The 26,046-nt window shown below is 31.9% G+C and overlaps 1 protein-coding gene and 1 long non-coding RNA gene across 2 annotated transcripts in view; one reads left to right on the forward strand and one right to left on the reverse strand.

The window, feature by feature from the left end:
- Positions 1 to 1,135: 1,135 nt before the first annotated feature.
- LOC115879783 lies at positions 1,136 to 1,585 on the reverse strand. The gene is made up of 2 exons (XR_004049754.1): positions 1,484 to 1,585; positions 1,136 to 1,393 (listed from the first exon to the last, which is right to left on the reverse strand). It is a non-coding gene; the product is annotated as an uncharacterized LOC115879783 (long non-coding RNA).
- A 7,105-nt stretch (positions 1,586 to 8,690) lies between these two features.
- Positions 8,691 to 26,046, forward strand: part of LOC115879755 — a 42,394-nt gene continuing 25,038 nt past the window's right edge. Inside the window, exon 1 of the mRNA XM_030896739.1 lies at positions 8,691 to 8,877. The gene's annotated coding sequence lies outside the window, so the exon portion shown is untranslated. The remainder of the gene's footprint in view (positions 8,878 to 26,046) is intronic.

Raw genomic sequence — 26,046 nt, forward strand, 5'->3', positions numbered from 1 at the left:
ATTTTATTCCCTCACCAGTTCACCTATAAGTGTTATCGCAAGCGATCACCAATAAAATGTAAGAACTTTTGCTAAAATAAATTTTTAGGTAAAAAACGGCTCGCGGGGAAATACCGCGCAAAAACAAAACAAACAATAACGCGCTGCGCGGTATTACCCCAAATGTACACTCTTCTTGTTTATATTTTATAGCTTGTATTTTTTAGTTTATGATACCCAGAACATACCAAAGAGCATCAGAGAAAGGCAAATGGTCAGCGGATGCACTTAAATCAGAATTGAAAACTATGGAAGAAAAAAGAAGAGAGAAAAGAGAAAAAAGAAGCAAGTAATGTAAATATGAAGGAAAAGAGAAGAGACAAAAGGCAGAAAAGAGAAGCAAATATTGTATTATAAGTAAAAAATCAACAAGAAGCCAAAGCACATTCGCAATATTAAGTTTGATGACGATGATACTGAACCTGAGAGTTATTCTGAACGCCAGCTTTGTGTTGATGATGACTTTCGTCTAATTGTTTGATCCTTTCCCAACCCATGAAGATGACATCTGTTTAATTTGCGGATAGTTTGGAAGGGACAACGAGGTCTGGTATCGCTGTAATTCCTGCTCAAAGTGGGCCCATGCTGCTTGTAGTGGAAAGGAGAAAGGAAAAATCTACCTTTGTGACTACTGTTGCTAGGTAACAGTTTATTTTTTATATAAATATCTGTGTTAGAATGTGTTTTTTATGTTAATATACAATAATGTATCTTTACTTTTGTTCTCACTCGCATCTTTTTTATTATTTGTGTTATCTATATACCTGTATTTTATGTACAATAAAGTGTTAGTTAAACTGCCTTAAAATACCTCAATGCGTGGCATTCCCCCAGACTATTTTTTTGTGTTAATAGGTACAACAAAACAAAAATGTTTAATTTTCGATGTTGCAATAGTTTGTATATTGTATCAATACTCCTCATACAAAAAATACCCCATAAAAAAATTAACATGAATCTAGGAGCTATTTTGCTGATGTGCGCGGAATTCCCCCGGCTTCCCCTAAGTCCACACCAACTCCGCGGACCAAGTACGCAGACCAAATCAGCAGTCCAAATCTTTTGGTGTATGGGAGGTATTAACTTAATAAAATACTTTAGTTTTATTCTCTGTATTGTTTAAGAACGGAAAAAGATAATTACAATAGAAATAATAAGAAGTGTACATGTTATTATTAGAATAGCGCGGAAGACTCCTGGACGCTTATTTTTGCATCTTTTAAAAATGCATCCTGGATCCTCGTTTTCTTCAGGCATAAATGTCTATTTTGTATTACTTATATATATCATAAAAACAGAGTATAGATAAGTTTAACCATCACACTGAATTTGAGTCGATTCATCTAGACATTACCTACAATATAAAACATGTTTTAAAAAATGGCTGTGCTGAAGTTTGCGCTAAACTAAACTATTACAAAGATAAAAGCAAGAGGACACTGACCTCTGTTTTACTCTAATATCTCTTTCTATAGCAAATTATTCTTTATATTGTTATTCAACGGATCTATAAAAAATTAAATTTGTCTTTAACCTGTAAAATTGACAGAAATGTCAAAGTATTGTTTGATTAATAAACTACTTTTTTATTGGCAAAAATTATTTATTTTATACAGGGTGTTTCAAAAAACATGTGCCATCTCTCGTGGGGATATTCCTCACGTATAAATAAGATTTATTTTTCATATCAACATAGGTCCAATTCTACTTTATTTCGTAGCTACAGGGTGTTAAAAGTCTTAATATTCTTTCGATTTATTGTAATTTTCTTCCAAGTAGGTACTTTTAGTGATTCGAATGAAATTCTGAGGGTAAAAGTTACTATAACGTGCTACATTTTTAATGCTGAAAAAGTGTCGATCCGTGTCGATAAATTCATCAGGGACGTACATATGGGTTATCACTGGAATATTTTTCAAAAAAAAAGTGCGCCACTAACTTTTTTCTTTTGATATCAAAATTGTGTAGGCCGTTTAATGCCAATTAAAATTTATTTCTTGATATTTTGTCGAATTCGGCGTCCTTGATGAGAAACGCAAATGTATTCATCACAATTGATAAAATTAAAATAAAAATAAAATTAATAAATTATATATTTTATCTAATTTATTATTAAATATTACTATTATTAGTTATTATTACTATTAGTCTAACCTATAGAGCAATTTTAAATAAAAAAATAATGGTATTTAAGATAATTACAAAAAGCTAATTTTAAAAAGTTTTAACATCCTGTCAGTCTAAAACTATGCATTTCCATACACATGTTTATAGAAACTTTTTTTCATATTTTTTGATGAGGAATCAATGAGTACTTATTTAAAACTTTCGCAAGTTAATGATATTAATTTTTTTTAAAGGTTGCTATTAGACTGGTGGGATCAAGGCAAAAATTAATAAAATTGCGTTTATCTCATCAAGGAGGCCGAAATCAACAAAATATAAAAAGACAACTTTTAATCGGCATTAAACTGCTTACAATATTTCGCTAACAAGGGAAAAAAAGTCAGTGGCGTACATGCATTTTTTTGAAAAATATTCCAGTGATAACCCATATGCACGTCCCTGGTGAATATGTCGACACTTTTTTAGGTTTAAAATATGTCGCATTTATAGTAACTTTTACCCTCAAAATTTTATTTGAAATGCTAAAAGTACTTGGAAAAAAATTATAATAAATCGAAAAAATATTAAGACTTTAACACTCTGTAGCTACGAAACAAATCAGAATCGGATCTATGTTGATATGAAAAATCAATCTTATTTTTACGTGAGGAATCTCCCCACGAGGGATGGCACATGTTTTTTGAAGCACCCTGTATACTATTTATTAAAGATTTCTTAATACCAATTTAATAATTTTAGAGCCATATTTTAATTCCGATTTAATATTCATAACAAATACCGTATGATCGAAAAAAAACGGCGTCCAGTTGGCTGGGAAATGATGATCGATTACATTTCCCATATAAATTTACATATAAAATGACAGCGATTTTCATTTCATAGCCATCGTTGACGCCGTTTTTTCTCGATCATACGGTAGTATATAATACCGCATGTTCGAAAAAAATGACGTCTAGTTGGCTTGGAAATGAACATCGATGACATTCCCCATATAATTTTACATATAAAATGACAGCTATCTTCATTTTATAACATCGCTAACGCCGTTTTTTATCATATTGAGCAGAGGCCAACAATATTTATTTGGAGTTGCATAAAAACACGACTTCGTCTTTTAGTCCGACATTTAATAGTCGGTAATATTATTTTAACAAAAATGTTAACGAATGAAAATTAAATACCTTTACAGATACTCCCGTAGTAGTTTGATGCTTTAGTGTGTTCTGTGGTTTGATGTATGTATCACCGCCGCACAGTGTAGCGCTCTATGGACAAAAACCAGATAAAACCTGTTTCGCATTTATACAAATATTATTATTTATCGCCTTAAGAAGGTCTATAATTACCAAAAAATATATGAAAAAAATTGATACATGAGCAGCAATGCAAATACCAAAAATTGAATATCAGTATTTTTATTATAGTGGAAGTGTGTTTAAGTGACCGCATTTTTCAATTAAATTGGGGTGAATATTGTGTAGACGAAAAGAATATTTCCTAGCTGCACAAAATGGAGAAAAACACTTATAGCACAGAATATCTAGCTACGCAACAGAAGCCTCGTTACATGTATAAAATTGTAGGTAGCAAAAGGAGACAGGCTTTAAAAGTCTGTCTCTAAATCAGATTTTTTGATGTGCTAGTTTCGCTACTACATAATAGAGGGCAATAAATTTAAAAAACAGTTTTCTACAAACAAAATTTAAAAAGAATTTTTGTGCAGTGTTGTCCCAAGTATTGTAATTCATATCGTATTTCTTCCTGATAAAACTGCTACCTTAAAATTTGCTATTTCATTTAAACATATTAAAATAGATCAGAGCTATTTTTTCAGTTTGCCATGTTAGTTGGAATTAAATCTTATGAGCTAAATTACTATATCACTTCCTGACGTTTGATTGTATAATTGAATCCTGAATTTTCATTGTAATTCGGCGACAATATAATAAGTATTGTTCTACTATTATGATACCACGGCAACTGACGTTCGATTGTGTTCATACCAAGTTCATATTGTATAATCGGAAAAAACGGCGTTAGCGATAGCTATGAAATTAATATCACTGTCATTTATACTCCATATTTATATGGGAAATGTCATCGATCGTCCTTTTTCCATCAACTGGACGTTTTTTTCAGAAGCATATCAAGTGATACCATAATATAGTACTATATTACGACACATGGCGTTCGATTGGTCTTAAACTTAGTATACTATATCTTCAGTGACATTGTAATATCATGGTACCATGGAGCATATAAAGTGGTACCTTCTATAGTACCATATTTGATGACATAGCAATATTAGGTACATGGCGGCAATAGGGGCTTAAATGGTATACTACGTATTTTAGTGACATTGTAAACATGGTACTATGATACATATCATCTGGTACCATAATATATTTACCATATTAATGTACATGGCGTTCGATTGGGCTTAAATTTGGGATACTACGTATCTTCGGTGATATGTCACTATGTTATTCACGTAATAAGTCATGGTACCATGGAGCATAATAAGAGGTACCATAATATAGTACCATATTACGATACCATTTCCTGGCGTTCGATTGGACTTAAACTTGTTATACTACGTATTTTCGGTTACATTGTAATATGATGGTACTATGATGCATATAAAGTGGTACCTTAATATAGTACCATATTTCAATACCATTTCCTGGCGTTCGAATGAGCTCATATTTGATATATACTTGCGTATTTTTGATGACATTGCATTATTATGGTACCATGAAGCATATCAACTGGTAATATAGTACTATATTACGTACATGGCGTTCGATTGGGCTTAAACTTGGGATACTACGTATTTTCGGTGACATTGTAATATGATGGTACTATGATGCATATAAAGTGGTACCTTAATATAGTACCATATTACGATACCATTTCCTGGCGTTCGATTGGGCTCAAACTTGGTATACTACGTATCTTCGGTTACATTGTAATATGATTGAACTATGATGTATAAAAGTGGTATTAAATAGTACCATATTACGATACCATTTCATGGCCGTTCGATTGTTCTTAAATTTGGTATACACTACGGATCTTCGGTGACATTGCAATATTATGGTACCTTAAAGTATATCGAGTGGTACCATAATATAGTACACTATTATGATATAATTTCCTGGAGTTCGATTAGGGCCCCAAATTTGGTATACTTGCGTTTCTTTATAAAGATTTGTTTAATTAATAATTTTAATTTATTTTAAATTTTAATTTATTGTTCGATGTCGTGACAGCAACTTTTTATGCCGAACTAATAAATTATTAATTGTACCTGTGTCACTTTTTAAAATCTACCTAGGTATATATAAATAACGTGGCAAACTGAAGAAATTTTTTTTATAGTATTTTTAGTCAGTTAACATTTTTGTACTGCATTTTAATAAATTATTTCCATTATTATTAAACTTATATTTCATTACTAACGTTCCAGCATTAATAAATATCACTATCAATCGCCCTGTATATTATTAATTTTAAAAGTAATTAAAAGGTATTTTCTTAGTTAACATTATAAGGTATTGTGTATATTAAAAATGTATATGTTTTGTAATAATATACTTAAACCATTTTTAATAGACAAAATAATTAATATAAGTGTATCTGACAAGAAAAGAAGAATAGAAAGAAACACATACTGCATTATACACAATAAAAAGAATGGGATGCCAATTCAAGTCTTTTTGAATCTGGCAACTGTGCATATTTAGCCGAGCTATAAGGCCGTCGACGAGTCGTCGATCCAAAACCGAAAGTTCAAAATTTCTAATTATATTCTGATTATGATATTGTCGCGCCATCTAGTATTCTATTTGTGCAATTTTAGCTCTTTCATTTCGAGTATTTTTCTGTTGCGTAGCTAGATATTCTGTGCTTATAGTAAGTACATTCTTTTTCAATATTAGTTGTTGTTGAATTCGATCATTGCTTTTATATACATGACCATTACAAAAAGTCAAATCGAGTCTGAATGAAAATTAGTAGTGTAATTTTATTTAAGGTTTTAAAAAAATGGCATAAAATAGTAGACGAGATTTTTCGTGTAATGTTGTCCCAAGTATTGTACTTGTACAAAACCATTATTTCAGTTTCTGCGGAAAACTGCGATATTTTAAGATTTCGATTTTTTTTAGGAGAATGCCCAGTACTTAAAATAAAAGATATTTTTAAACAATGGTATATTAATGCCAAAAGTGAAAGAGTGGCAAAAATTTGTGAAAAAATTAAGTTATGTTTACATTTAGAAGATTGTTCTGAAGAAGTTGATTCGTTACAAGAAGAAAGTCGTTTCCAGGTGAGAAAGTTCTTAAAGTTTTTTCGTTTTTTGTTGAACTTAAATTATTGCCCTTTATGATTTTAATTTAATTGTTTTAATTTTCATACTGAGCTTGCCATAATGTTATCTGTCATTGAATAATTGTGATGGAAATAACTTTTTAGCCGTTTTTGAAAAAAAATAACCTTTTAATTTGTTTTGTGATTGTATTTTATATTTTTTGACCTCTGTATGACTACTGGAATTTGTTTATTATTCTGATTGTAATTATTTTAGCTTTCTTGGGCCTGAAGATAGGAATTGTTAAGTCTCGAAACATATGTCGCCCCCTTCTTTTTTTGAAGCAAATTAAATTTAAATAAACATCTTAAAAGATTGTGAGTTTTTTGTCCCCTACCCTTTGTCAGAGGTTTTACTTTGATATGTACTCACACTGGGTTGGAGAACGTTTTGTTTTTAATTTGTTATTTACTAATAATGAGAAATAATTACCCTTTGGACTGCAAGAGATTTTTTTCATATTTATAAAAATTATAATTAAATTTTTTTTTGCCAAAAATATTTTTAGTTTATTTTTATATCATAAAAATTGGTTTAAAATATAAAATATTATGTTATCTTTTATTAGTAATGTAAGTAAATACATTTTCTGGCGGTGAAAATCGAGTTTTCCATTTTTGTCCACCCCCTATACTTCAAAACACTGTGCGCCGCACAATTGAACGATCGTATGTTTGATGCTGGACATAACATTTAAAATCGTATTTAAACTTTTAATACAAATTTCTTCAAATATGTATTTAGAAGGCCATAATTTAATCAACTAAAATCGAATTTTATTGAAAAATTCACCCAAAGCTATATATTATTATGGTATACAATATATGCGTTTCTTGTTAAAGATATTTAATATGTGGGAAGTTTATAGAGCAAATTATGGATTAAATAAATGACTTAATTCATGTGCCCCATACAAAAGTTTTAGCCCATATTTTAAGGAATAATTTAAAAGAAATTTTGAAACACTTGGGTGTTTATTTAACTCTATTCTCCGTGAAAATATACATTTTTCGGCGAAATTTATTATAGTTTGCATCTTTCTTTCGTAATTATCAAAAAGTCCCACCGAGTCCCGATTATTTGTTGGTGGGTATGACTTCTCTATTTTATGCTAAACTTAAGAATACAAAGTTTTATTGCAGCCGCTTGCAGCAAAGATGGCTATGGAAAATTTTGTTTAAAATTTATTTTTTTGTGATACACTATACAATAATTAAGGAATTATTGTTATTGAATACATGTTGGTATTAAAGAACTGGACAAATCGCAAGGTCATAATTCATATAAAATAAAAATATGATAAAAAGTTCATTAAGTTTTGGAATAAGTATGAAATTATGCAGTTTAATTTGTAATAGTCAATTTAATACGGAAATTCAAATAAAATATCTATTCTGGAAAACACCCTGCACTATTCAGTAAGTTATCTATAATAAAGTTATGACTATTTTTAACAAATTTGAAGATTTAAATCACATTTATTCAAAAAATGTCTTAAGTTAGAAATTTTGCATAATTGCTGAATGTCCAGCAAATGCATTGCGTCGATCTACTGTGCGCCGGCGCCGTAGAAACGAACGATCGCATTGTGATCCGATTCAATTCTCACGATTCTTTTTTACAGGCCATCGTTCAAATCTTATATGGATCCGTGCTGGCCACGATTTAATTGGACGAACCGTATTGTAAGCAATTAATCAATTCTCACGACTCCTTGAACGCACGATCGCACTGTGATCCGATTCAATTTTTACGATTCTTTTTACGGCTTATCGTTTAAATGGTATGGATCAGTGCTGGCTACGATTCATTTGAACGAACCGTATTCGAAGCAGTGAATTGAATCTCACGATTCATTTTTAATACTCGTTCAAATGAACGACTCTTCTATCTTTGCCCACCTCTAGAGTCTAGACCTTTATTGATGCCAGATTGACTGTACTATGGATATAGTACGAAATAAAAAAAATGATTCAGTTCTGCCTCGTAGAATCCGCGTCACCTGTGGCTGTTCCCGCCTTTTCCCTATTCCAGACTCCACCCCCGACATTATTATCCCATCGAGGGGGGTGTTCGAAACCGGCGGAACACGTGGCGCGAAGTCCGCTCCTCGTATATCAACGTCGGTGACGAGACGCCGAACATCGTCATCATCGTTTTTCCCCTATCGCGGTGTAAAATCCGCGCGTCGCGACGCTCCAATTTATTGGGATAACTAGCACAACGATTGAAATCCATCGGCTGCGCCTGTTTTGAAAGTTCCTCTGTAAGCGTGATTAAAGTTATTTGGGCGCGTTTACGCGAAGCTCGACAGTGCGTGAAGTATTTTGAAATTTAATGTAAGTAACTTTTTAATTACCTTATATATCCATTTTATACATTCAGACGTCGGAAAAATTTTCGGTTTAGTTTAAAATGTTATACAGGGTGGTCCGAACTGTATTCCGGAAACTTCGGCAGCATATTCTGCAGATAACAATAAGTTAAAAAGTTCGTATAAATGCATGTCCGAAAATGCTTAGTTTCGGAGATACAGGGTGTAAAAGTTTCATTTTTATTTCGATTTTATCCAAATAATAATTTCTGAAGTAACATCAAAATTTGGATGAAAATTGGTGTCTGGGAGTTTTTTGACATGAGAAATTTGATTTTGATGTCAATATGACTCCTATTTGTAGGAGGCTCCACTTATATGTGTTTTAACTGTTTTGAAAAGTAATAAACTTTTCATCCGTACCTGTATAAAATTACTGATTGAAAAAATATACATTTTCCTGATTTTTTACGTAAAAAATGTCTCATGGTAAAAATCGCTACGAGCAACGGTTCTCAAGGCATGAATCGAAATAGTCAATACATGGCATTATTGACAAAAACTAAACATGTTGAGTTGATATTTATTTGACTGAAATGGATAAATTTGGGAACTTTTTATTTTTTTAAATTAATCATAAATTTTTCTGCGAAAAAATGATGATAAAAACAGTTTCTGTTGAACTTTTGGCACAAAAATATTCCAAATTTTTGATTTCAGCCTAATAACCATTTAGTCGACATGTATAATTTTTGTCAGTGTTACTAATATTTATTAAAACCAAGGCTGTATCATTAATTTTTAACGTTTTTTAAATTTTAATATTGAGTTCTAATTAGTGTCGATATGATATTACGACAATAGTCACCAAAGCCACCACGTGATATTAAAAAAAACATCATGATATAGTTGAAAAAATTGCAAATTGTTGGGGGCAAGTTCATTTCGCTCTTAAAAATTATGTGTCCCCTTTCTTTAGTCTTATCACACAGTCTCATAGCTTTGACAAAAGGCAGTATCTCAGACGGTCTCGACAGGTACAGAGGTTAGTTATCCATCTCCGATATCAGTCATACCAAAGTTTATGGCACAAATGTTTTTGAGTGATGAAGTGTTCTAGATTTTCTTCATTTTTTCCACAGAATCTGCATTCTTACCTTAGAACCGTTGTTTCTTACCTTCAATCTACTGAGCTGATCGACCTATCAACTTAGCGAGTGATTAATTCAACTCATACCTTTAAACTTCTGAGATTTTTGGTCACATTGGGCCTCTGAGACTGATTTCTCACCATACTATTACAGTCTAGTTGCATTCAGTCAAATTACCGAAAACAACGGTCTTCATATTGAACAAGCTTAAGAAATAAAATGTATTAGGTTTTCTTGAAAAGTAATGTGCCTTTTCAAGCAGTTTTTTCTTGCGGACTAGAGAAAAAAGCAAGATGAAGCAAGCAAAAAAAAACATACTGTTTTGCGTACACTATATTAATACTAGGAGTTACACGTAGATATAGAATGAGTGCAAATACACTAAAGTATTAACTTTTCAATGCATAATCTTTTTAACAATAATCTAGGATTAAATATTCTCTAACTCATGATATTTCCGATTCAGTCAAGTCGCGTCCAGTCAAATTATCGAAATGTAAGGCCTACAAATGAGACAAATCTTACAAACCAAATGCATCCATTCTTCCTTCAATATGGATGTGCTTTTTATTTAGCTTATTTGAAACTTCTTGTTTTATTCCAGTATTTCTACGAGTTTTTTTGTGATGTCTCCCATTTTATCGGTCATCGTTAGCATAAGCAATAAGCTGGTGTGGCCTGGTCTAGCCCTGCACCTTCATAGTCAATCTGTCAACTCTTTCGTACCACTACTTTAAGTGTCTTTTGACACAGCTCATCTCTTTTGACAATGCAATAACTACGAATGCCTTCAGGAGCGCTCGGTAGCCTACCCATGCAAATACACTAGTTATTTGTGTGATATTATATTACTCGTAATCTATTTCACCCTAGTTGCGGCTTTCCTACTACGATCATTATCTCTAGAGTTACTCTCTAGATCTGCGTAACTACGCACTTTAATACGCTTAAATACTTGCATAAAAATGTCAACAAATGTGAAATTAATATTTAATTTGAATTGATTGATTTTAACTAATTGGTTTTTAAAAAAAAATAATTGATTTTTATCTGCATACATACTTATTGATTTTGCTGCCTCAACAGCCTTCAGCATCTCTTTCATCAGTTCTTCATCATTTCTTTCACAGCTATCGACCAGATTTTTAGATATTTTTATTTGTAAATCCCAAGACCCCAGATCGATGCCCAAATATATTTTCGTTTCTGATTAAGTAATTGTTTATCGGATATTATATTAGCTGGTCATCTAACTCAGAGTTCACATACTGGTATTGAGTCAGATTAAATATATCTTCTATTAATAAAGACATATAGGTAGATAATGAATCAGTTTTTATGAAAAAAAAAAAAGTTTAAAACTAGATATGTTGCAATGTGTTATAAAATAACGTAGTACCTGTACAGGGTGATGACAATTTTGATGCTGAACATTGGCATGTCAGAAACTATATGAGCACAGAATAGCGTAGCTAGATATTCTGTGCTATGAGAGATACGAAGTCGGTTAAATGGGACAAAAGTTGCGTAGTTAGAAGTTTGACACACACCTACGAAGAAAACCCCGGTATCTTGATTAGTTTCGGATTTATATCAAAAAAATGAAAATAATACCTTATTTTAAATGACAATATCTTCAAAACTATTGTATCTATTGTAACTTAAGTTGGTAGTTTTATATTTTTGACCTCGGCCAGTTAAATGCCGTTTTCAGAAAATTTCTAAGCCTTCTAGATTTCGCACAACAGCCAAGTTTTTGTTTTCTAATGACCGCCATTTTGAATTTTTATAATATTAGATAGAGAGAAAAAAAGTCTATACGGTAGTATCTAATTTTTATTCATTTTTATGTAAATTCACTAAAAAAAATAGATTTTTTAAAAATCAGCCTAAGATCAAGTCTGCCTTGGAAATCCAATTGACACTTTATATGTCAGCAAGTTGTTTTTTGTTTATTCTATTAAGTGTCAAATCTGGACGAACAAAAATTGTATAGTAAAGTTAAATAAAGATCAATACAAGGAAATGTATTAAAATTACTGTCTCATATCCTTTGAAATTTGAATTTTGACACTTAATAGTGTAAACAAAAATTAACTTGCTGTCATATAAAGTGTCAATGGAATTTCCAAGGCAGACCTGATTTTTTGAGCGAATTTTTAAAAAATTTAAATTTTTTAGTGAATTTACATAATAATGAATAAAAATTAGATACCACCGTATAGATTATTTTTTGCTCTATCTAATAGTATAAAAATTCAAAATGGCGGCCATAAAAAAACAAAAACTTGACTGTTGTGCGAAATCTAGAAGGCTTAGAAATTTTCTGGAAACGGCATTTAATTGGCCGAGGTTAAAAATATAAAACTACCAACTTACGTTGCAATAGATACAATAGTTCTGAAGATATTGTCATTTAAAATAAATGTACTATTTTAACTTTTTTTACATAAATCCGAAACTAATCAAGATACCGGGGTTTTCTTCATAGGTGTTTGTCAAACTTCTAATTACGCAACTTTTGTCCCATTCCCATTTAACCGAATTCCTATCTTTCGTAGTTTCTGAGATGCCAATGTTGAGCATCGAAATTGTTACCACCCTATATAGATATTTGTAACGTTATGAATTTCTTATTGAAGATCAAAAATATAAAAAGAGTAAAACTAAAACTAATTAGTTACGGCGCGGCGCATATATTTTTTCACTGGAAACACTTTTTCCTGGCATTACCTCTTCTTTTCTTCTTGATATAGGATGAATTTACCGTCGAATGCAAAAACATCACATATTTCTATTATCATTACAATATAATCAGACCTGAACAATGAATAACATAATATGGTGATATTTAGATAGATACCAGATATGTAAATGTACATGCTTGAGGTTGTGAAGGTTCATTATATGAACATTGGAGGTGATAATACCATAAAAAAGTCTAATGATAACGAGTTATAACTCATTATACAGTCTCAGGGCTCTAACAAAAGCCAGTATCTGAGACGGCTCCACAGAGGCCAGCTCTCCATCCTCGACATCAGACGTACCAAGGTTCATGGCACGAATGGTCGTCGTCTCGGCGCACTCAGTGATAAGGTGTTCTGGTGTTTCCCCATTTTCCCCAGAAAATCTGCATTCTCCGTTGGGTTTGATAGTAAGTGATGTCTAGAGATTGGCTTGGCCAAAATTATCAGCGATTGTCATTCCCCAGCCGACTTTAACGCCGTTTTTTTTGGATCATACGGTATATTTGTTCCGTATTAACTACTTAGAAAGTTTTTATTTTCATCAAATTTTGGATATCCAAAATCGTCCCTTCTCTAACTTGACATAATTTAATATTATTTCCTTAACAGATTAAATCAAGTTTTTTAATATATCTTTCAGCTTACATAGTATGCTGATTTTTTTGCATTATAATCATATAAATTTATAGTATTATTTTCCTTCAGTACTTAAACATGTCTGCTTTTCGGTTTATTGAATTTTATATGTTAAGGGTGTTAATTCAATACCGTTACGAATGTACGAGTTCCAAGAGGGGTGAAAAAACCACGTCTATTTGTAGACATTTGGCGGAAATGACATCACTGGTCAACGTACGGAAGTGAACAAAAGGGGGAAGGTTGCACCCTTGCCACAATCCTGTCAAAGGTCATTTTCGTAAATGGATTTCGTATTATGTTAGTATGGGTTTAAGTAATTTTATATTTGTTAGTACGTACAAAAATAATAAATACAATTTAGTAAAAACAAAGAAATAATTGTATAATAAAACATTGATAATTTTTATATTATTGTGTAGAAATATTAATTAAATATATAGAGTTTGTATACAGGGTGGTCCGAACTATATTTCGGAAACTTCGGCAGCATATTCTGCAGATTAAAATAAGCAAAAAAGTTCGTATAAATGTATATCCTAAAATGCTTAATTTCGGAAATACAGGGTGTAGGAGTTTCATTTTTATTTCGATTTTTTTCAAATAATTTAAGAAGTAACGTCAATATTTGGATGAAAATTGGTGTCTGGGAGTTTTTTGACACGAGTAATGTGATTTTTATGTCAATATGACTCCTACTTGTAGAGGGCGCAGGTAGCATATGCTTTAACTAGTTTGAAGAGTAGGAACTTTTCATCCATACCTGTATAAAACTACTGAGTAAAAAAATATACATTTGCAACTTTTTATATATAAAGTAGGTTCTCGATATATTTGAAATTGAAATTATCAATACCTGTCATCATTGAAAAATTAAACATGTTGACTAAATAGTTATTAGACTGAAATCTTAAATTTCAAATGTTTTTGTGCCAAAAGTACAATAGAAACTGTTCTATCGTCATTTTTTCGCATAAAAATTTATGATTACTTTAAAAAAAAATACCAAATTTATTATTTCAGTCAAATAACTCTCTACTCAAAGTGTTTATTTTTTGTCAATAATGACATGTATTGACTATTTCCATTCTAAATATCTTGAGAACGGTTGCTCATAGCGATTTTTACCAAGAGACGCGTTTTACGTAAAAAGTCACGGAAATGTATATTTTTTAGTCAATAGTTTTTTTTATACACTTACGGACGAAAAGTTATTACTCTTCAAAACAGTCAAAACGCATGTAGGTGACGCCCCCTACAAATAGAAGTCATTTTGACATCAAAAGCAAATTTCTTGTGTCATAAAACTCCCAGACACCAATTTTCATCCAAATATTGAAGTTACTTCAGAAATTATTTAGAAAAAATCGAAATAAAAATGAAACTTCTACACCCTGTATCTCCGAAACTAAGTATTTTAGGACATACATTTATACGAACTTTTTTACTTATTTATATTTGCAGAATATGCTTTATATTTGCAGAATAAGTTTCCGGAATACAGTTCGGACCACCCTGTATATTTTTATAGAGTCTATAGGGTGTACCTTAATGAGTAAGTGCAAAAAAATTCAGAAGGTGATAAAAATAAGGGTGGACCAATATAACAATATGTGATTTAATGTTATTTAAAAAATTGTTCGCATTAAAAAAACAAAAATTCGATTAATCAAATCGAGTTTTTAAAAATATAATAGTTTTTTCTTATGCTTCAAGACAATTTTGTTTATACTTAGAAAATTAGAATGATAGGGATATAGTAATAACTATTCAATACCCCAATTCTAAAGATAGTTATTTTACAGTTACTGAAATAATATATAACTTCGTTTTCACTCTGATTTTAAATACTTAAGCTTTGACAGAACCTTAAATGTTATATAAACATTTTAAAAATAGTCTGCTAAGTGACGTCGTTTTTTTACCTAAAACCTAACATTTTTGGAAGGGAATTATGTTACACATTTAGAATTTTTGGGTAGATTTAGGCTGTTTCCTATTTTTATAACGAACACGAACACCGTCTATTGATATAAAGGATAAAGGCAGCATACCGGGTGCGTCTCAAAAGTGGCTCAGCTCCATAACTTTCCCTTGGATTGGCGTATTAAATTGTTTTCGCTCACATTTAAAATTTCTTTCGGTCACTTCCTATTTCACCGGAAATTACTACAACTTTTGATTTTTTAATGACACCCCTGTTATTTTTTTACCTTATTCGATAGAAAATGACACTTTGAATAGAATGACATATCACATGTCAACTTTTGACATTATCGCCTAAAAATATCCTATTTTATATTTCAATCTAGAGTGCCATCCATGGCTGTATTAAAAACACTAATTATTAATCAAGGAGTCTTGAGAAAATGCTAGTATATGACATAAATTAGGATTCATTGACGTATTCAATTGTTTATGATCACTTCTTGTTTCATGGGAAATTACTACAGCTTTTGATTTTTAAATGGCACCCTCTGTATATTTTAACTTTATTTGATAGAAAAGGACACTCTGAGTAGAATGACATCATATGTCAACTTTTGACATTTTCGCTTTAAAAAAAACCGTAATTTAAATTTCAATCGAGAGTGCCATGGCTGTGTTAAAAACACTAATTTTTAGTCAAGGGGCCTTGGAAAAATAGTTTTGATCGTCTAATATTTTTCGTGTGTTGTTCTAGCCGGTTAAAATGCCCAAATCGTATTTTTAATCATATCTCAATTTTTTCAAATGGAACGAAAGTGGCTTATTAGCATTTTTGGAGTCAAATTGTCGTTATGAATACCGAGGGCGCCATTTAAAAATCAAAAGTTGTATTCATTTCCGGTGAAACAGGAAGTTTCCGTTTTATTTATTTCCGTTTGTAGTAAAATTGCTCATATTTTTGTTATTTTAAATTCAACCCTATGTATATTATTTAAAAAAGCAAAAAAGTAATAAAATTACTTTAAATAAAAAAAATAAAATTGCTAATAAAAAAAAACAATGTATCATGTTCATATTATCCTTGCGGTTTTTTTAATTTTATTTAAAAATTAATAATTCTATTACAGTTGAGGGTTGGAACCTTTGGTGTTAAACAAGTTTATAATATCATCTGCTGATGATGCTAACATGGTTAGCGAAACGCGCGTCCAGTGTAAAAGTAAAAGTGTTTTGGTGTATTGTGGTGATTTAGTGTTTTTATTTTGCAATAATTCTATTATTATTGTTTCATTTTAAGAAATTCGTTACCATGACAATTTTAGGAATTTAGCACGTAAACTCTAATTGATACTTAGGTATAAAGTTTGAATATTTAGTAACGATTTCCTTTAAACGAAAAAACTATAACAGAATCATTATATTTTAAATGGTTTTACTGAAGAAATCAGAAGGTTTAGGTCTTAGGTATAGGAACATGATATATCGTTGAAAATCAATTTTATTTGGGTTTCGATTTTTTAAATAATATACATAGGCTTGAATTTAAAATAACAATAATTTTAACGATTTTATAACAATGGGAAATAATTGTTTTTCTCACCTTCCTGTTTGATATCCAATCACTTCATTTAGACAAATCGAATATGTCGACTTTCCTTAACCTATAAACCACATTTTAGCTTTCAATACCTATGCCGAATTTATGATTTAACCAATGCTTATTCAAGATAATGTTTTTGTCAATTTTTCAGATGTTTTATTTGTTATCTCGAAAACTATTAGAGATTGGTATAGGTTCAAAATCCAAATTTTCAAAAAAATCCTATCCCCGGTTCTCCATAAAACGTCTAATGTGCCATCGCCGTGAATCACCCTGTATAACCAAGAACTGCATAAACATCCTATGAAGATGTTAATAAATAAAATAATAATTCTGAGTAATACCACTTATTATTTCAAGCAATGAGGAAGATGCATATATTTTATTTTTCGCCAGAAACTGTTCAATTTATTAGAATAAATATGTGTAAATGCAAAAAAAAACTTTTTTCTTGAAAGCAGTACCACAATTTTATAAAACGGGCTATAAAAATACTATGGATAACGCAAACGACGCCTCGGGAATTGAAACGATATTCTATTGGTCTGACGTCACCCGCCGTTCTCAGCAGCAGCCAGACGTGTTCCATTTATGTACGTATTTAGGTGGCGTACTAAGACATTTTTGTTGCTTTTAGCGTTGATTGAAAGAGCTTTTTATGCTTTTTTGTGCAGTTATTATTTGTATGTGTTGTGTGTTCTGAGAATTTTTTAAGGAATGGCAGATTCCGGGTTTGTAAAAGCACAATCAGATAACTTGCCAAAAGTCGATGCTTTTATATTGGCTGCTTTTATAAATACAAATTCCCAATTTATTGGTGCTGAATTACGAGGAAAAACAGAGAGGTATGTAACATTTATTCTTTGTAGTACTGAGGCATATTTAAGTATAAGTAGGTACCTACTGTTACGAACTTTTATATAGTTATAAATATTAATGTTATAAACTTATTTTTCAGATCAGGTAGGGAGACGTATGGAGATAATGCTGTAAGTTATGTAGAAGTCAAAAGAGACAAAAATATTTGTTTAGTACGTGATAAAATAACTCCAGAGCATAACGTGAAAAAGAAAATTTTTTTATATATATTGATACCCCCTTACCCTTGTTATTTTGAAAGATTGTTTTTTTTTACGAAATTATAGGAAATAAATTGTTTATCAGTAATGAAAATATTATACAAGGTGTTCCATAAGCAAACGCCAAAATTAAGTTACTTTTTTAAGTGAAACACCCTATATATTTTTGGATTCTTCGGAAATTTCTAGATATTCTAGATATATTTCATGTATAATATCCTATACCTATCTTCAAATGTTTACGAAATTAGTTGAAAAGCGAAAGATACCTACAATTTTCTGGACCACCTTTTTTGAGACACCCTGTATAACTAGAATTAATTTTAAAAGAGAGTATATGAAAAACCATGCAACTTTTTTATTTAATGTTTTCTTCTAAAACTTGCATTTAAGGCTGTATGTGGGTGTCAAAATATAATGAATAACCTTGTACATTCAATTTTCATATACCTATATACTGTAAGACAATATACATAAATATATGAACTTACATCAAAATGATCTTCACAACAATAAATCGTAAAAATAGAGGATAATTTAACGTTTTTCTTTTCATCTTTTCTCATGGCCTTGGACCATTTTTTTCTGTTTTCGCTCATCCATTACTATTTATAATTATCACTAATTACTAATTATGTATTAATTAACACAAATAACTAAAATTTTGACTCGGATTCAATAGCGTTTAAAAGCAAACTGTGTAAAATAAATACGCGTCTGGCTCCACTCAACCAGAAGAACGGCGGGTGACGTCACAGCGGTAATGCGCGGTAGAGAGCGTTTGCCCGGCCATTTAAATTACCAATATTTAATTATTTTATATTAGAGGCATTTCTTAACCGATATCAACGATTTTTTTTGTCCAATTTGTATGAACTATTTTTTAAAACGATTATTTAAAAACATGCATTTTCCTCATTGTCTGTTTCACATTGATTTTGAGAAGAACTTAAAGAAGTTGAAACTACCTGAATTTCTAATAAATCAATGTATTAAAGCAGCTATTTTGGGAACGGTCAACATAGTCCCCAGAGTAATGAGTTCTTATGAATTTTTCCATTTTGTATATGGATAATAGACGGGGAACTTAAAAAGGCCGAAATGAAGAAGCTTGAGGCATTCGAAAGATGGTGTTATCGGCGTATGATCCTCAGCATACGGGGTTACAAATGTAGAAATGCGACGCAGCATTCAGAAGGATGAAGAGGTGATTCACACCCTTAAAAAGAGAAAACTTGAGTACTTTGGACACATAATGAGAGGACCTAAATATGCCCTGCTGCAGAACATAATAGAAGGAAAGATAAAGGGCAGAAGGGCCAAGGAAGAAGAAGAACATCATGGCTCAAGAATTTGAGAGAATGGTTTGGAATGACTTCAAACCAGTTATTCAGAGCAGCCGTTAACAAAGTTAGAATTGCCATGATGATTTCCAACCTCCATTAGGAGAAGGAACCCGAAGAAGAAGAATGGACGGGTTGTATGATTAAAGCTTGATTTTCATGCATCCGTTATGCGTTGATACGATGGTCCGACGGCGCGGCGCTTTGATTGGTCATAGCATTTTCAAGTTCGTACGATAACGGACATTTTGACACTTTTGACAAATTTAATCTAACCTTAATAAAAATATAATAGTACAAGAACTAGCAACAACGTCGGGAAAACAAGAAAGCTGGTTCTTTGTTCTTTAATATATCTTTTGCTATGCTCTCCTGTGCTCTCCTGACCAAAGTCCGGGAAATCTGGTTGTAGGTAGACTACTGCGGTTCGCTACTGCGCATCACATCTGTACAGGGTATCCCATTTTCGTGTGTTTTATGGAATTTCTCATTTATGAGTAGAAATACAATGATGCGATTTTCACATTGCTTTGCTACTTTTTTATGAAACTAAATATGCTACACATGTTTGTCTTAGCCCCCTTAGTTCCTGAAATATAGCGCGAATTTGTGATGCGCAGTAGTGAACAAATGTTGAATACAGATATGATGCGCAGTAGTGAACGCAACGTCTATACCGGCAGCCAGATGGTCCACACTCTGTTCAGGAGATCATAACAAAATATAAACTCACCGACAAAAAAAACCGGCCACTAAAAACTAGTCCCAATTTCAAAGTTGGATTTCTCGCGAACCACTCATTAGATTTTGATGATTTTTTTAAATTGTAAATTAATTCGTTCTTAACGGATGCTATGTCAGAAATTTTTATTCCGAATTTATTTTGAGCATATACAGGGCACAACAATAAGACGAAGTTTTTTGCCCGAACTTTGTAACACCCTGTAGGGTGCAGCAGCTGTAGTAGCTATTGCTAAATCAAATCACATTGTAGCCTCATCCTCATCTCTTGTGAGCATTTTATTTTTTTAATCCGAAATATCCTAATATATAATATCAAGTTTTTTTGTTTTCCGTTAAGAACGAATTAATTTACAATTTATAACAAAATCATCAACAAATCATCATCATATAACAAATCTAATGAGTGGTTCGCGAGAAATCCAACTCTGAAATTGGGACTAGTTTTTAGTGGCCGGTTTTTCTTTGCCGGTGAGTGTATATTAAAGAACCAGATTTCTTAAAATTCTCTCTCGAAAACGTTGTTAGCTCTTAGATTATAACTAAAACAGCGAAATCGTTATGGAAATGAAAATGTAAAATGACAACATGACACCAATCACAAGCAAATCGTACATCCGATGAACGGAAGCATGAAAATGCAATAAATTTATAAACTGCGTAATTTTCTAACCAATAGAAGTCTTTATATTCAACCAATAAAATTAATATCGTATCATCGTATCATCGGATAACGGATGCATGCAAATCAAGCTTTACCCTGTATATGCTTTTTGCATTTAGGTGCTTTTTAATATCAATCCTCCTCCACCACGATCATCACAATTTATGTAAACCGATTCCTCATTCATCCCCACCATCCCTTTATTTCCCTCTCTCACTCGAGAAGTGGATTAAATCCTCCTTCTGAATTTTACTTGAACGTCACAATATGTCCGCCGCTGAACGCAACATAAAAGATCCTCCCAACAAAAGATTATTAAGTTTGACGAGTAAATTTTAACCGAGTATTAGAATCCGGTGGAAATCTCGATGTAGCCATACTCCGATTTTAATTGTGAGCCGAGAGGGAAAATGCAGGACCGGCTTGGGCGTATTTGAAAATTCAAATATTTTTATATTCTTGTTTATTAAAATTAGATTGAGATTAGTTTTTACATTCTTAGTTGTTGCGTTATTAAAATACTACTACATTTTAATTATTTAGCGCCTAAAAATATGTTTTTTTTTTCAAACGTCACACAAGTAGGCTGTATTTTGTTGCAAAACCAGGCGAACCAGACCGGTAAATAACGGTAAAGAGTAACTAATTAAAATCCTGGAAAACATCGGTTTTATACCGAACGGTTTGGTAAAATATTGGAAAAAGTCAAATGTTGACGTTTTCTAAATTTCAATACCTACCTCTATTATAAAATTTATCTTTTATACATTTTTAATGTACCTATTCTCTATTACAGTTGAGGGTTGGAACCTTTGGTGTTACACAGCAAAATAAAAACACTAAATCACCACAATACACCAAAACACTTTTACTTTTACATGGTTAGCGAAACGCGCGTCCAGTGTAAAAGTAAAAGTATTTTGGTGTATTGTGGTGATTTAGTGTTTTTATTTTGCTACCTATTCTCTGCTTTTACGTTTGCTTCTTCTTTTCAATGGAGTTTAATATTGAAAAGTACTTTATTAATAAATTGTTAAACTCGTTAGACAGCTCAAGTGAAGATTTGCAGGTCCAATATTAAAAGAGATCAATAAGAAATAAACAAATCTAATCAATATTTATATTTTTAAAGCGTACAAAACATTCACGATTACTTGTTGTCTTGTTTTTCATATTTTCTTTAAATGTTCCTGACTTTAAGAAACAATGACTGCATGATAAGTTTAAATGGTCCTAAAAAGTAATTCTATTTAGTTAATGAAATTTATTTACCTTTACTGCCTACCTCCATTGCTTTTGGATGTAAATACAAAATATTATTACAAATTTTAGAAATTAAATGAGAATTTTACTCAAACTTCCAATATTTGCTTGATTTCTGTCACATAAATGACATTGATTGACAAACAAAACCAGAAAAACCAGCCTTCTCGCGCTGGCTAGTTTGGTGAGAGCTGGGTGACGGTGAGCGGTTCGGCTTTTTCCGGAATTATATCGCTAAATATTGTTTATTCAAATTTCTTATTATTTTCGTTTAATTTTATAAATAATCAGTGTGTTGCATACAAGAAACTTTATTTTATATAAGGACGCATGTATGAAATACCTATGAAACATTGGAAACCAACGATATGCCACGATCCACGATAGTTTTTGCAGTTCACAGTTCACAGCACAGCTTTTTAAGTTTTTAATGTCACTTTTTCACAATTATCAGCAGTTGGAGTAAATAAAACTTGAATTAAACTCACAAGATAGCAATAATTACTTTGAAAATGGACCCTATAAACACTTTTCGGAATTTCTTTAATGAGAGCGGTTTAGATTTTGAAAGATTATTATGATTTTTGAAGATTCTGATTTTGACAAGAGAAAATTATTTCTGTTTTTCTTTGCCGTTGTTCTTAGCGACCGCTATAGCAGCGATAGATCGCGTATAACGGTTGCGACCCAAAATAATTTCGCGACCTAAAATTTTTACGGGCTTTCCAATCTAAACTTGTTGCATTTATCTATGGAAAATACATTATTAAACTGACATAAAGTGTCAAATTCAGGGAGTGTAACCATAATTTCTCGATATACAGGGTGTCCCAGGCTGAGCGTACATTAGAAGTTTCTAGAGAACTAAACTATCTAGATCGGAGATTTTTTGCACATCATTGTTTTACAACAAGATCTATCGATTAAAAATATTTTCAATATGGCAGCACTTCCGGAAATATCGGAAGTTTACAGCAACTTTCTTATTTTAAATGGGTGCTCCGATGCTCCCATTTTTATTACATATTTCTTCATATTCTCTGTAAAATTTTATTAATCTTAATATTAAACTCTCTATACCTAACATTAACCGTTTTTGAGAAAAAAATTATTTAAAATTTTTGGACGAAAAGATCTGCCTGTCAAAAATATGTGTATAGCCTAAACGTCAATTTTAGTGATTACCACAGCCACTGTCCCATAAAGAATTAAATGGTTCGAATGTCATATAATAATGGCCACAGCTGTCATGGAATTGAGAAAAGGAAAAAGGCTTTGGAAAAAAGTTGTTTTTGACGTAATAGTATAAACGTCAAATTGTTATTAGACCAACATTTTGATAGTCTTATTAGCGTTTTTTATCTTTTAATTGCTTTTTCAAAATGCCTTCATTATTTGAAATAGTTGAAGTTGTTGGCATTTTGAAAAAGCAATTAAAAGATAAAAAAACGCTGATAAGACTATCAAAATGTTGATCTAATTTAACGTTTATACTATTACCACAGATAACACATAATTATATGTTATCTGTGCTATTACGTCAAAACCAACTTTTTTCCAAAGCCTACCATGACTTCACTGAATATCAAAATGCGGTTTTCGCTGACTTTTTAAGCTTTTGCTACTCTTTACTATCAGCTAAAATTACATATACTATTGCATTTAATTTTTTTGAAAAAACGCGCAATGTTTGTTAAGTTGTAAGACAACGCCCCCTAGCGTCTACGTTCAAAAGCTTATTATTATTGTTTATATAGTGCAATATAGAGTAAGAAACGCTCTTTTAAACGAGCCCTCGCTTGTTGGATTCCGATCATCCAGTCCAGAGTTATTAATATTTAAATAAAAACAGACCTAACCTTCCCCAACCACTTTATTTTGGTAGATAGGGGAAAATGGCTCTAACAAAAAATATTTAAAATTTACTGAAGATTATGAAGCTATAACTTATAGTACACCTTATCTAGGCAAAATTGTGTAAAAACTCCATTTTCTTATTTTTTATTGCAGTTGCGCCCCCTAGCGGTCGTTTTACAAACTTGAAAATAATTTCCAGCAATTTTCCATCGCCTCTTTAGTTATAAATATTTTTTTCCGCAGCCCCTGCGGCTAATACTTTCCGAGATACAGCCGAGAGCTATTCTTAGAAGGACACCCTGTATACTCGTTCTCCTGCGGCTCGAGCCAACAAACTGTCGAACAGAACTCGTGAGCAAAACGTCGTTTTCGAAACTCGTTGTTTAATATACTATTTGTGCCTAGGCTGTATGTTAAACGTACAGAGTCGCCACAAAAAGTATCATTGATACTCCTAATCTTTCTCCTAATAAAACAATATACTATTGTTTGACTATATCAATCTCATATTTGTTGCAGCAAACTTATTGTTACTGTGTCTTACGTTTAAACTAGTGCACATTTAACACTAATTATGCCCTGCATATAATGTTGATCGACACCTACATATAGACAAAGTACGAAAATAATAATTATTATATTATCATATCCTTAATATTGAATTTGAATAAATTTAAACATTCTACTGAGTCCGTATCTGTGCAAACGTTAAGCGGCTTACCATTTGCCAGATATTCCCTGGAAATTGCATTTCGCACAAGTGGTCCCATTGTGTTCTTCTTTTAAAGATGATTTCGTTTAAAACTACTTCGCTACCACACCTGTGCGAGTTCATTGTCGAGATTTATATTGCGCCATTGGAAGTTTTCAGTTTGCCCGTTAAATATCAGTATTAAATTTGCGGTTGATTAAATTTAAATCATTCCCGTTCAGTAATTAATTGATCGGTAGAGAATTTAAATTTAAAATATAAATCTGAATAGCGGCATTGATCACTGTAAAATTTTGATAAATTAATTATCAGTGAATCGGAATATCTACTAATTATTGTAATAGTGAGATAGGTCAACCTGCAATTTTAGTGGAATAGTAAAAAAGTCTCGAACGTACTATTACTACTACTACAACTATTACTACTAGTACTAGTTTCGAAAGTATAAGTGAAATAATATCAGGAATAATAATTACTTTTTATATCTCGGTACCTTATACAGGGTCCAGCAAAAGTGCGTCTTACTTCTAGCTCCTAGAATAAAAAAAACTTGGAAATTTGTTTAAGTGCAAACCTAAAACATGTAGGTACTAGGATGTATTTCAGGAAAATATTTTAACTTCTAAACGTTCCCCAACCCAGAGTGAGTAGATTTCAATCGCAAAACCTCTAACGAGGGGTAGGGGTTTCAAAACCTCCCAATCTTTTCAAATTTTTATTTCAAAAATTAATTTGTTCAAAAATGGGGCAACATATTTCGGGAATCAGTTACTTTTGTAAAATCGCTTATTTCTGGGGCTTACTCAACCGGGTCTCACAATGTAAATTCACCTCAAATATCCATTTAGATGGGCATTGGCAATCACTCTCTCATTGTACATGAAAATAACAAAACAAACATTTACCGATCTGGTTAAAATTGATAGTTAAATAGTAAAACTCACCCGGGGGTACTCCGCCCCCTAGCCACTGACATCACTGACATTCTATTCAATATATCCCATTCTATATCTTCCATCTAATTCAAATATTATTCGGATTTATTGGTTAATAATCTTCAACAACTAGCTAGTGTCACTTGAAATAGTATAGGGGCTTCCCCCGGACGCAAATCTGCCGCTAAACAGATTCGCATCCCAATCGAATAGGCTAATTGGGGTACCTCACTACCCCAACGCCGCATCGTGTCAATCGAGAAGACAAGGGAAACGTCAAACTCTCAAGACCAACCTCGAAGACTCGAAGACGTCACAAGAGGTTTTCTTCTCAATGGCCAAACGACCCGTTGCCTTACAGTCGACTTGCAACCAGGAAGGAATGGTCAAAAGACCCGGTGCCTTACAGTCAACGACATGCAACCAGGGAGGTGACAAAACACAACATTACTGCCGGCCGGCCCGTCTACTACTGACCCGCCGCCGGCAAGCTAAGCCTCCTCTTACATCACAATTTTACCTGATCACAAATAT

The sequence above is a fragment of the Sitophilus oryzae genome, unplaced genomic scaffold (assembly GCF_002938485.1).
Source record: "Sitophilus oryzae breed Bouriz unplaced genomic scaffold, Soryzae_2.0 scaffold_1586_pilon_pilon, whole genome shotgun sequence".
Classification (NCBI taxonomy): Eukaryota; Metazoa; Arthropoda; class Insecta; order Coleoptera; family Curculionidae; genus Sitophilus; species Sitophilus oryzae.